The sequence below is a fragment of the Amblyomma maculatum genome, chromosome 5 (genome assembly GCF_055883805.1).
Source record: "Amblyomma maculatum isolate TAMU_Amacu chromosome 5, ASM5588380v1, whole genome shotgun sequence".
NCBI lineage: Eukaryota > Metazoa > Arthropoda > Arachnida > Ixodida > Ixodidae > Amblyomma > Amblyomma maculatum.
Window position 1 is genome coordinate 32,679,546 of NC_139348.1, and position 13,620 is coordinate 32,693,165.

The window sequence follows — 13,620 nt, forward strand, 5'->3', positions numbered from 1 at the left end:
TTAGTGGTAGGATTTGCCTTTTTTTTAAATGGTATCATTTTGAATAAATCTATTTCATTTACCGTTACTTCTGCCAGATGTTTAATCCATTGCATGGCTGGCAAAAGCGTGTTGTTCAGGTGTTAATGTCATTTCAACCTCTAAAAAGATAAAGTGAGCATAACCTGCGATATGAACACGGTGTAGCTGGTCAGGCAAGAGTTAGTCGTGCCTCACCGAAATTATTTCACAGCACAGAAAACCAATCATTCATCCATGCGTTCTTCTCATTTTGTAATCAAGCTCGGCAAACTGCTCACGAAATAAGCTCCAACAAAGTACGCTATCTGTAACGATGTCAAATATGCAGAAATTACCAAATCACAGCTTCGCCGAGGTGTCTTTATTGGAACCCAAAAATACTAATATATTCCAGGCAGGCTTTACATCTTAGAAAAAAAAAAGCGTGCTAGCCTAACCGCTGAGAACTGGTCATGAATACAATATTCAGATACACGCAAAAGAGGTTGTTGATGCTTGAATTGAGTAAATTAACTAACAAAGCCTCCTGGCATTTTTTAAGTGCGGAACATTCTCTCACAGTATTTATTATAGGTGTGCTTTGTCACTGTGGTGTCCGGTGCTAGTTTTGTATCGACGAATGCTCGCATCGAGTAAACGTTTTGTAGATCTTTTACCAGCAATGCTCACTGCTGCCTTCAATAAATTCCCAATCTATTGAATTCATTGACATCTGATTTCACTCGCGAAAGGACGCCTGTTGTTGTATTTAACCATTTTTCCTATTCCTTCGCCATTGCCTTTTTAACTCATATAGGTGCGCAATGTAGCATGCGGCCCCTTTTCTATTGGCATGAAGCAGTGCCAAAGGGACAGCGCTTTTGCCTTTTCTTTTCGGCGTAGGTTGTTGTACTGTTCTTTTTTGTGATGTACATAAAAACAGCGTTCCAATAAAAATAATTAATGCATAAAGCAAGCGACTAAAATATTCCTAACTGAAGTCGCCAGTGACGGTTAGTGTTGTTCCGGCACCAACTTTCTATATATGAAATGCTCTATCTGTATTTAGTTTGTGCAACTTATCACGTTTTTTTTTTTTAATATACAATGCAGTACTTGAAACCCTGAATAAAATCATCACCATCATTATCATATTCCTCAGCCTGACTATACCCACTGCGGGGCGAAGGCCTCTCCCATATTCTTCCGATTAACCCGGCCCTGTGCTAGCTGCATTCACTTGACTCCTGCGAACTTCTTAATCTCATTCGCCCACCTGATTTTCTGCCGCCACCTGCTACGCTTTTCTTCCCTTGGAATCCAGTTCGTTGCCCTAATCGACCATCGGTTATCCTTTCTTCGCGCTACATATCCTGCCCATGCACATTTATTCTTCTTGATTTCCATTAGAATGTCATTGACTTGAGTTATTTCTCTGACACATACTGCACGTTTCCAATCTCTTAACATTATCCCTATCATTTTTCTTTCCATAGCCCTCTGCGTTGTCCTAAACTTAAGTAGAGCCCTCTTTGTTAGCTTCCACGTTTCAGCCCCATAGGTAAGGACAAGTAAGATGCAACTGTTGTATACTTTCCTCTTGACCGATACCGATAAGCTGCTAGTCATAATCTGGGAGTACTTGGCAAACTAATTCTTGTTATTTCCTTTTCATGGCCCGGATCTGTGGTTACTACCTGTCCTAAATAGATGTATTCGCCCACTACTTCCATGCTTCGCTACCTAACGTAAACTTCTGTTCCTTCCCTAGGCTATTCAGCATTAGCTTAGTGTTCTGCGTATTGATTTTCAAGTCTACCGTTTTACTTTTCCGGTCTAGGCCATCAATTATTCCTTGAAATTCATCCCCTGAGTTACTTAACAAGGCAATGTCATCAGCAAACCGCCGAATTGCTGATGAATATGCGATTTGCTGATATATAATATCAAAATAAATATAAAATAAATAAATAAACAATATAGAAATAAATATAAAAAGGAAAAAGAAATCACTTCTAACTGCAAAAACGCCCTTTTCCTATTGGTTCTAAGCGCTATTTAATGTTGTCTTCCAGATGCCTCAAAAGCCTCATCATGCGCACAGAAGATCTCGCAGACAGTTCACTAGTACGAAGAGGCAACCTCAAGTCCCGGCGCGTATAACGAGCACATAAACTGCGCTTCCATTAGCAACTTTTAACTAATGATGGTTGCACATTGTGTACGCCTAACGTGATATGAAATATTTTTACTATTGCACGAAGAAAGAACTAAAAATTTCTAGATCACTGTGGAATCTACACTGCAGAAATGCGAAAGCCGGAATGTTGCTGCTGCACATGGAAGATCACGTTCGTTCTCATTATCATTCTAAACTAAATTCGCCGTCATTATCATTGCTACTGTCTTCATTGTCATTATCACTAACTGCAGCGTCATTGTCATTCTGCTATCACCCTCACGGAATACGAAGAGAATTATGATGTGCGTTTCACAATCCCGGGCATGGCGCAGTTCGTTAAAGCTCTTGGTGGGGGTCTGAGGAATGAAGGCTTGATTCGCGGTGGAGGCAATATTTTATTATTTCTGATGATGTAATCAGGATCATTAACAAGTGACACACAGAATCCGACACATCCGGCGCACAGATCCGACGTACAGATACCGCACAAATCTCGCGCACAATTCTAGCGCAAGGGATGTCGTTCCGTGAGCATAGAAAGGCATTCGCCTCAAAACTCTTCTGTGCAATGGCCTGCGCTATCAAATGGAATTACTTTATCACGCCAGAATCACTCGCTGAAGCCTCTCTGCTCCGTCTTTTCGATTTACGATTTCTGTTCGGCCGTTGTACGTACGCGACATCAACAGAAGCTGTACTTCTAAAAGGGCAGCTGGTTAACTTTCTATGAGTTATGGAAGCTGTGAATATTGTTACGGACGAGGAAGAAGAAGCGGGAAGTGGCACAGGGAGGATCGAACGGTAGCACTGGGTCCGCCGCGGTCCTTAAAATTAATCTCACGGTCATCGGTCATTATCTCTCTTCTCTCCGACTTGCCGCCTTGTAACATTTTGGTGGAGGTGCGGGGTGATTCATCTCTTCTCCACCTGGCCCAGAGCTTCGACGACTTGTGTCTTTTTGCGCCGTTGGCAGAAGGTCTAGGAGGCACCGCTTGGCTGGTCCCCAGCCTGCCGGACCCGATGGGATCTCGCCGTTTAACCGACCCGTCCTCGCGCCCCGAACGCAAGATACGGCGGAGAGACTGTCACGAGACGCCACCTAATTGAACACAAGACACGACGAGTGAGCCGAACATTTTATGAACTCACTGACCCGATGTGCCGACCAAAAAATCCACAACCCAAGCCACCACTACACTCGAAGACATCACTGCGGCTAATGCCATGCGGTGCGTGCATAGGCCTCGTCCATCGGATCTTGGCGACCTGTGGTCAGAAAGCATCCTAGGCCAGGCATCATCAGGGAATCATCGTGGCGCCAAGGCGTTTTCTTCTTCCTCTTCTATCTTCACCTATCCGGTCATGCCCATCGTCATGCTATGGGTCTCATCGACGTTGACAATCTTCCTGGTCCACGATCGGGAAGATCGCTCAGTGGCCCCGGGTAATGTTACGGACGAGTAAGAAGCGGGCAGTGGCGCGGGCAGGAGCGCTGGCGCTAGGCCCGCTGCGATTCATTAGAGCTATCTCACGGTCATCGGTCATCATCTCTCTGTTATCCGTCCTGCCGCCCCCTAATAATATGCATGCATAATCAATGAGAAGAAAGTATGGAGAGGCAGCAAAGACATTTATCTACTGGCGTTTTTGCTATCATTTTATGTGCACTTTATTCGAGGTATTAGTACGTATATATCATCTCACCACAGCGATGGCGGCCTAACTGGTTAGCCGCTTTGTCGTCGACCATTCAGGTTACTCGAAGGGCATGGCGAACATTGTTTGCCACTTAAAATCCCTATGATTTGTCTACCGGGCTGCTCTAGTAGCGAATTCATGACTAAAGAATACAGCTATGCTGAGAACACGGTGGCATAGGTTGGTCTTCTTGGCTCACAAAAATAGAACTCAAGTCCTTATTATGGGCCAGCAACCACAATTTCATATACCAGAGAAGGCCTGAGAACACGGCGAGAGCGTGAGTGCGCAACTCTATAATTAGGTCTAGGCTCTCGTGTCCTGTGTCATTGCGGCTGGTTTTATTAACAGCTTATCAACTAAAGTCATGTAACCCTTTTGTGAAAACCGTGAAATGAAATCACCAAAAATATTTTGTCAAGGTTCATGATTGAAACTAGAACATCACCTTAATTGACGTACCACTTTATCGCAATGCAATGTGTTACTTTCCAACTGTCCTTATCATGACTGTGACACTGGCCGGGGGCTATCTTATACAAACGTAAAAATGCTTTCTGCATCACATCTGGCCACATCTGTGTTCGCCAACTCCGGAAAGCGAGCTTATTATTTATTATCGAAAGGGCCCCACCGAATGATACGAAAAAATTAGAATTTCAATTTTGATGCTGCTTTACGACGATATCAGAGCCTCGACAGCTTCAGCCGCAGACCTTCCCTAGGCTGCCCCAGGAGTGCTGTTGCTGTGTAGACGTCTCGGCTCTAAAAAGGAGAGAGAAAACAAAATATGAAGGAAAGAAGCACAGGAAGGAAAGAAAAAATAAAAGAACCTTAAAAACTATGTGAATGCTAGACTGTTTTGAATCATAGGTACCACTAGCAATCATGCCCTGATCTGTCTTGGTGGTGCGATGGGTCTACGGAGAAAGGAGCGAAACAAAGATGCGTTTAAAATAACGCAATATCGGTGCATAGCTTCATTTCCATAATTTCTGAAACCTTCAAGGTTCCTGCTTTGCGATGCAATGGCGACCTGATAGAAAACGAAAAGAATTTTGAGCTTATAGCATCGAACGAACTTATACAGGGTCCAAAAAATTCTAGGAGGTACTCAAGTCTCCTTAAGAGGAATAAGGAGAGATCCTTTCTGGCTGCACACTTTCAGACAATTTATTTACGCCTCTTGCCGCCGTTATAAGGAAGGCAGAGAACTTGGTAACCGGAAGGGACGCGTCCCCCTCAACCTATCACCATCCATTCGACATCTATGGGAAGCCTCTTCCCCCTCACAGTTGGAAGGGGGGAGTTTATATTCGAGGCGAACGTCATACCCGTACAAGGACCGCGACGCGCTATGAAGGCGGTCACGGTCGCGGGGCTGCTGCCCCTCCTCGCGCGAGGACCCCAGTTCGTAGCAATCGAACCTGGCTGGCGAGGCCCCCCTTCATGACCCAGGTCTAGAGGCTTCCTGCCGGTTGCGAGTTCAGCGGCTCCACCCGGCGGCGATGGCACGTGCTCGTGGCGCCACTAGCGGTGCGAGATGTCTTACGGCGTGCAGCGGTGGTCTATGGTAGGGCGCCTCGATGCACGCGTCTCTGCGGAGGCGCTCGCAGAGGAAAAGAGCCGTTGTTGGGACGCGTCAACTAGAACACTGTACTACAGCCCAGAGGCACAATGGCGCTCCCTACTTTGCTATGTAGACGGCACGCTCACTACATAAGAAGGATTACAACCCGTTTTCCAGGAGCCCGGCGTATTTGTGCGGTAGATTGGGGATCGGTGGGGCATGGTTCTAACCTCGGTAGAGATCACAGATTTTTTCATTTAGCGGCAGTGCGATGGACGTTTTTGAAGCTCAAGCTTCACTACACCACGTTGTTCGAGCCGTCGCGTATGGACGTCTTCCACTTAGAGGGAGAGTTAGAGGTCAAAATTCTGTGTTAAGCCTGGTTGTCGCCATGAAAATTTTGTGACGTAGTCATGCAGGCCGCCAATTGGTCCGTAACCATTGTCAGGATCAAAGTCACTTGACTTGGTGGTCGGCATGTGACTTTGGGGAATATTCACGTAGGCCACCAAGTGTCTTGTGCCCACTGTTAAGGTCAAGGTCACGTGAGGTGACGTCAGTGTGACGTGAAGTAGAGGGCGCTAGACGAGCGATACGTGTATAAATAGGAGCACCCTGGCTCGGGTCTAGGATACAATACTGTGCGAGAAGGAGTAGGACGAACACCCTGCTACTGTAGCGCATCGGAACGCGAAGTAGGCACGGCGGAATGAGGCGCTGAAAAGGCGGCGTGCCGGAGAGACCAATGAAGAACGAGCTTTACGTTTGGAGAAATGCAAAGTGTGTTCAATCCAAGCTTGACGATGAGCGTAGTCATGCACATGAAGCCTTCGCTTCCTTCTAGGGTTAACCAATGTTAGCCCCAGATAAGTTTTCACACACTTTTTGTACACTACGGGCATGCGCCAAGCATCACGAAATTTGACTATCCAGTCGCTCTTGTGAAACAAAAATTGGTCTCTCGAAAGGTCCCGTTGTTTCGCAGATGTAAAGTGAAGTCCGCACTCGAGTTGGTCGAGGGGCATGACGCCCAATAAAGTTATTGAGAGGTCAGCCACGCATATTAATGACGTTGTTCCGGCTTCCTGCTAGGTAGCTGCTCTCTTCGTAGGCAGCATTACACATTGCTGGCCACAGCCAGCGTCTAAAGGACGCCGCGACTACAGTTTGTCTCTGCAACTTTTCTCGTTGCTGGACACGAGCATGGCTGTCTTCAAATGAGCGCGGGTCAAGAGGACTTCTGCAGTGCGGCGGCGACGCCGTTTTAGGCCAGTGCGGCTGGCGTGTTTGTTATAGCGGGACCCAGACAATGACTTCAGAAGGGAAAATGGTTGGGCGTGTTGGTGCATTGTTGCACAAAGCAAAGCGCAAATAACCACAAATGACGTATCGGTGCCCTCCTCACCTCATCCTTTGTCGGTTATTTGCGCTTTTCTTTGTGCGACCCAAATAATGACGCATGTCTCCTGGTCGCATATCGTCGTCTGGTGGACTCTCTTCTGGGCGCTTTCGGTGATGTTGATCACCACAAAGTCGAGTTACTGTTGCCCGGAAAGATGCTCGAGAGGAACGGTTGAATTCTGATCCTTTCCCTGAACTGAGAGCGTAGCCAAAGTGTTGCATTAGCATTGTGCAACGCTGGGCTAGGATCTGCTTTCTAGTCACCACTGTTATACCTGCCGTTTCCTTTATACAAAACATTTGCGGGCACCAGAGCACTTCTTATTTGTACTCGACTCGACAGGTACATAATTCCCGCGGCTTGTCAGCATGTTTAAAAGCCCCCCTTTCAACCTGGGTAGGTGTGGAAACGCGAGAATTGGGGCACAAGGATGGCGCATCTCGGAGGGTGGATAGGGGAAATGTACATGCAGCTTAAGGGATGTGGGAGAGTGCGCGGTGGGTTACAAGGATGGCGTATCCCGGAGGGTGGATAGGGGAAATGCACGTGCAGCTTAAGGGATGTGGGAGAGTGCGCGGTGGGTTTCAAGGATGGCGTATCCCAGAGGGTGGATAGGGGAAATGCACGTGCAGCTTAAGGGATGTGGGAGAGTGCGCGGTGGGTTACAAGGATGGCGTATCCCGGAGGGTGGATAGGGGAAATGCACGTGCAGCTTAAGGGATGTGGGAGAGTGCGCGGTGGGTTTCAAGGATGGCGTATCCCGGAGGGTGGATAGGGGAAATGCACGTGCAGCTTAAGGGATGTGGGAGAGTGCGCGGTGGGTTTCAAGGATGGCGTATCCCAGAGGGTGGATAGGGGAAATGCACGTGCAGCTTAAGGGATGTGGGAGAGTGCGCGGTGGGTTTCAAGGATGGCGTATCCTAGAGGGTGGATAGGGGAAATGCACGTGCAGCTTAAGGGATGTGGGAGAGTGCGCGGTGGGTTTCAAGGATGGCGTATCCCGGAGGGTGGATAGGGGAAATGCACGTGCAGCTTAAGGGATGTGGGAGAGTGCGCGGTGGGTTACAAGGATGGCGTATCCCGGAGGGTGGATAGCGGAAATGTACGTGCAGCTTACGGGATGTGGGAGAGCGCGCGGTGGGTTACTAGGATTGCGCATCCCAGAGGGTGGATAGGGGAAATGCACGTGCAGCTTAAGGGATGTGGGAGAGCGCGCGGTGGGTTACTAGGATGGCGCATCCAGGAGAGTGGATAGGGGAAATGCACGTGCAGCTTAAGGGATGTGGGAGAGCACGCGCGCGGTCTCTGCGTATTATGCCGTCTACACAAACACAATAAAGGACATCCGTACGCAGCATCGATTGCCAACATAGCCAACCATATTCGCTTTTAAATGTCATATCTGCAACGATCCACTGCGTTAATAGATCTGTCCGGCTAATTGTAAACTACCACGTTACACCTACTCATGTAAATGCCGTTGGCACAGAATGCAACTCGTGTTCGAGCATTAATGACACAACCGCAGTCAAGACGCAGCCTCGCCTTACTCTTTGTTACCACGCAAGCCACAATGACAAGCGTTTTGTGTTTACAAGACAGTAGGAAAGAAATGAAAGTTCTGTGTGCGCGTTCCGCTTTAAATAAAAAACGTTCTCGTTCTTTCCATTCAAAATTTCTGGACAAAACGAAAATCGGCGACAACTCCTACGTAATGGATATGAAATTATTTTCGAATGACTGCCTGCGGGGTGGGTAGTTCATGATTTTAAAACCACTACGGCACCAATAATACAACACAATGAAGAATGCGACACCGCATGCACACCATAGCATAGGAGAGAGTCGAACACATGAAAGGGCCCACTGTACAAGAAAGGTACTATAGAATAATGGCCTGTGGGGCGAGTTGATTCATGATTTGAAAACATTACGACGCAAATAAGACAAAACAAGCAAAAATACGACACCACATGTGCATGTCGAGCTGATTCCTTATTTGAAAACCACTACGGCGAAAATAAGACAACACAAAAAAGAATAGGCCACCACACGCGCATGTGGTGCATGTGATGTCGTATTATTTCTTGTGTTGTCTTACTTGCGCCGCAGTGGTTGCCGAATATGAACGTATGTTCACCTGCTGCCTTGAAAGCTAAACTGTAATCTATCCACCTACATAACAGAACGAAAAGCAAATGAGATACTATGCAGAGATAGTGAAGAGAGTACTGCACTGTTGCCACGACATTGATGGAAAAAGCGGTCGAGATCATTGGACAGTGAGCTGCTGAACAAGGTAACCCGGTTATCCTGTTTGGGACTGCTGTTAGACTGTTGTTGAAAACATTATCTGAAGGTGGACCTATTTCTATAAAATGATCGAAATTCACAATTCATTCACTAGTCTTTCTGCTTCAAAATTCCCTTCAGGATTATTCACATTAGATATGAGTGAACGTGCAACTGATCTGCGTAAAGTTCTTCAGTTCAGCAGGCACAACACTCACGTTGGCAATCTCTTCTGTGGGCAGATCAATCTTGTACTGCGAAACAAACATGGCGATGACGAGTGCAATCTCAGCCTGAGCCATCGCACTGGCTATGCACATGCGTGGTCCCAGTCCAAATGCCAGGTACGAAGTGGCCTTGATGCTGGGAGCATTCTCTGGACTGAAACTAGATCATATACAGTTATAATCATGTTCATATATTTTTCCCCAAACTTGCCTCTAAACCCTCACACACAGAATGGAAAGGAGAATCAGGGCTGTGAAGTGGTTCTGCATTATAGCAAAATTAATATAACGTAATAGCTCTTACGGTGACATGCTTTCAAGATTTAGGGCAGATTGGGTTACCAGCCTGCAGTTTTATTTTTATGCTGCAATAAGCCTTATAGAATCGCGTTGTGAACGAGTAGCTGATGAAAGGCGTCTGCCTCCGCGATTAAATTTTGTGCAAGGATTGTTTAAAAGGAAATACAGCGAGCCCGTAAGCAGTTAATGTAACAGTTACGACACAACTATTCGTGAATAGCGGGGCTTGAAGCTTTATTCAGCAGTGCAATGATGTAAGAACAATCTGTTCAGTTACAAGCCCAAATAAAAAAGTGGCTAAATGCGCAGTTTCTGAAAACGCATACACTTTTCGTCCTTAATTAATGCTCGTCTTATAATGCCCCTTTTAAAGCATTTGAAAATAACGGCTTGAGGGGCTAGTTGGGGCTGCATCGTATTCACATATCTGAATACGATAAAGCATTTGAATTCGTATGAGAAGGTGAATGCGAAATTTAAAATTTATTCTGAGTTTAAAATTCATATGAATAATGAGCATCGACTCAGCCAAAAAAAAAGTCCTTCTGAGTCTCAAAAAAATCATGCTTCCTGCAGATTAATGATCGTCGCATTAGCAATGTCAATATCTCTTTCAACAAGTGCTTAGAGGAAGCAATGGTTTATATGAGAATAGAAATTATGGCCACTTCATGAACCTGTGCAAATTATGTCGAAGCATCAAGAAGTCTACATACCGGTCGGGGTCAAACTTTTCTGGCTCCGGCCAGAGATTCGGGTCGTAATGAATTTCCAAAGCCGGAACAAAGACATCAGTGCCCTTAGGTATTCTTATATTTTTTTCGCAATAGTCTTCCACAGCTACTCGTCTCACTGACCTAAAAAAACAAGAGCATTGTAAACTAACGCAGGATCTCTGCTATTCTCTAAACAATGTCAACTAATGAGAAGCGCTATTCATGGATGAAATCGTTTTACTGGGCATAAAAATGAATATTTGTCATGCATGACTCCCCAGTATTCACTGTATGTGTACAACATTTCTCTTATTTCAGCGTCATTCAAGACAAAGCATGTTACCAAAGGCTGATGTGAATCATCTAGTTGAACAGCCAGTTTTAAAGGTGGCAAATGCGAGCACAGCTCACTCCTGATCTTAAGCTTCCTTCCAGGCTCAATGACGGTGCGTCCTCAATGCATCAAGGTCGGCTGCTACAACTAGTGTTTCTCGCAGCCGCGGTACAAACAGTCGAGCATTCATTTCATACGTTATTCTTCCTTGATTTATAGCTGTGTACAGAAAGTCTGCTCGAAGTCATTATAGGATTGAGACAGCGAAAAGGCACTCCTTTTAGAACATTTCATCTGACATTCTGCCGCACCTTCCTTCAAACTCCACATGTCACGTCTGCAAGTTACCCCGTGATCGCTGATCAGAAGTGAATGGGGATGTAGGCTTCTCTCGGGCATCTTCAACAAATGAGTGTGTTACGGTTAAGCTTGTGGCTTTGTGTGAATTCGTCAGCGAGCAACTGAATGTAATGCCCAATTTCTCTACGAAGTTCTTGACGTTCGCTCTTGTTTGGCTGGTGCTTGTGGCCATTCACGTTTTCGTTTCCGGTCACGTGACCGCATAAAGAACCGCTCATTAAAAAAAAATTATTTTCCTTATAGAACATTGTACTGACACGTTTCATTTCAGCTAATGCAATAGCTTCTTGCAAATAACATTTTTCCGAAAACAAGGAATGTATACGCCTGCCACCGCAAATAGGCGTCTGCGGGCAGGGGACAAAGGGTGCTTACCCGGGCAGAGGGGGATAGAGTCGGTGTGACTCGAGTATAACTTGGTTCAAATATATCAGCGATGAGACTTCCTCATATGTCGGCTGTTTCTGAGAATGGCGAAGAAAAAAATTAATACACAGCTTAGGGTACTTTTCCATCGGATCATTTGCGATGGATCGATCGCAGAACATATGCCTCGTGCTCTTACCTTGTTCTTTATAACAGAGGTAATCTCTTTTCTAACAATGTCCTGCACTGCCTGGTGCTTTGCAAGAAGGTACGATGTCATCGTCAAGCTGACAGCCACTACATCGATGCTAAGGAAAGAAGGAAACAAAATGTGTTTTTACGCTTTCTCGTTCGACATAATTCAGTTGCGCAATAAGGTTATTTCTGTTAGAGCTATGATGCTAGCATTTGAAATGAATAGCGTGCCACAGTGCGCCAATAAATTAAAAATTTAGCTTAATAGTGCCGAAGTGCATAAGGTTTGTGCACAGATAAGTACTGACGACCGCTAAACATGCCGGCATTACATAGCTGCATATTATGTTTGAACACCTGGGGTTCTCCAAATTCTGCCAAACGATTATTATCCTTGCAGATGTCTCACTAACGCTGCTTAAAAATCCTGTTCCAAGGACGAGGTTCAGTCCACAAACTTGGACTCATCTGTCGAACATACTGTGCCCAGCCACCTGGGTGCAGAATAATTTGAATGTCGGATTCGGTGGTAACGAAGTGGCCAGGTCGTGAAGTAACGAGGTAGCGAAGTGGCATGGTTCGTAGCGGATATTACACATATTTACGCGCTTGCGTATCGAAAGCTCCGTTCATTACAAAAACGACCAATACCAGTTTTCATCTTTTCTAAGATATGCCAGTCTCCTCGACGCTAGAGAGCGGATAGTTGGGAACCTGCCAGAAAACTGACCGAAAGGAAATTTGGGCGAGCTGTACTATAATTGTATGTTGTTCAAGATGATTGATTTATCATGATGATGACTGAGCTCGAAGCTACTGATGAATGGAATTGCAGTTTCCTGCCTCAGGTCACGCTTGCCTACATGTTCTTCGAGATAGCTTTAATACCGAAATTGGTAGAATGATAAGAGCAGACTACCTGATCAGTGTCATTTCTCAGTCCTGCGCGAAATTAATGAAGTGGGTTAGATGTCTTTAATCTCTTGCAAAAGCGATCAAGAAAGAGCATGCTGTAATCCGGCCTTATATACACCGCTTATCATATGGGCTAAAACACGTTGCAAAACGATATGACGTAGAAGTGCCTCTTTCCATGCCGGTAAGATTAAGTAAAGTGTTCACTTGTGGGAGGAAAGCCGAAAAAGGTTTGCACAGTTTCCCCTTCTTGCAAAGTGAAGCACGGAAAGAAGATTTTTATCCTGTGAAACTGGTGTGGTTTCCGAAATTCCATTAGTTTGTCGACTGGCGTACATAGGACAAACCGGGCGTTGTTCGAACATTCGACTTAAAGAGCACAGTAGTAAGAAATCTTCAGTAGTGAATGAACACTTCCCGGAATGCAACAATTGCCGACTATATTTAACGCCACAGAGGCATTGTATCAGTATCCACGGCAAAGAACTAGAGAGGTGAAGAAAGCGTACCACATCACCTCGTGTGGAAGTTGTGTCAGCAAGCCTTCGCTCTCGTTATGGAAGAAGGAAATTGGCTACCTTCGCAAATTTTGATCTTCGTTTCTTTTTCTTCGTGCTCCAGATTTTTCTTACTTTGTAAATGACTGAAAATGACTGAAATAAACTGAACTAATAAACTTCCTTTCCTTCCAAATAAATAAGTTGTGAAAAAAGCCCCAGTCCCGTGTTTTCTTCTCTCTGTCTCTATGTTCGATAGCGTTCACCCAGTCATCATGGCAGCAAGAAGCGCTTTCCACGTATACGAAAGTGGGTTTATAACTGCGGCGCATCTGTGGTGTGCTCGCTCATTCACTGTCCACACGCGAGCGCCGACAAAAGACCATGAGGTTGTAGCTTTCGCCGGTGTGGCAAGCGCTCTTTACTGCCGCGCAGTTTCTTTTCGGCCCAGTGAAGTCGCCAAATTCCTTGCGTTGCAGTTGGTGACAATGACGACATTAAAAAGCACGAGTTATCGTGATATGTACGGAAGGCGACTGCCGTCCGATATGAATTTGGCCAACGTT

At 45.7% G+C, this 13,620-nt stretch overlaps 1 pseudogene across 1 annotated transcript in view; it reads right to left on the reverse strand.

Annotated features, from left to right (window-relative positions):
* Window positions 1–4,193: 4,193 nt before the first annotated feature.
* LOC146187976 (cytochrome P450 3A31-like) overlaps window positions 4,194–13,620 on the reverse strand; it is a 53,367-nt pseudogene continuing 43,940 nt past the window's right edge. The window contains exons 10-14 of the transcript XR_014707718.1: window positions 11,647–11,755; window positions 11,457–11,545; window positions 10,388–10,528; window positions 9,363–9,531; window positions 4,194–4,645 (exon numbers count right to left, since the gene is read on the reverse strand). The product of XR_014707718.1 is annotated as a cytochrome P450 3A31-like (transcript). The remainder of the gene's footprint in view (window positions 4,646–9,362; window positions 9,532–10,387; window positions 10,529–11,456; window positions 11,546–11,646; window positions 11,756–13,620) is intronic.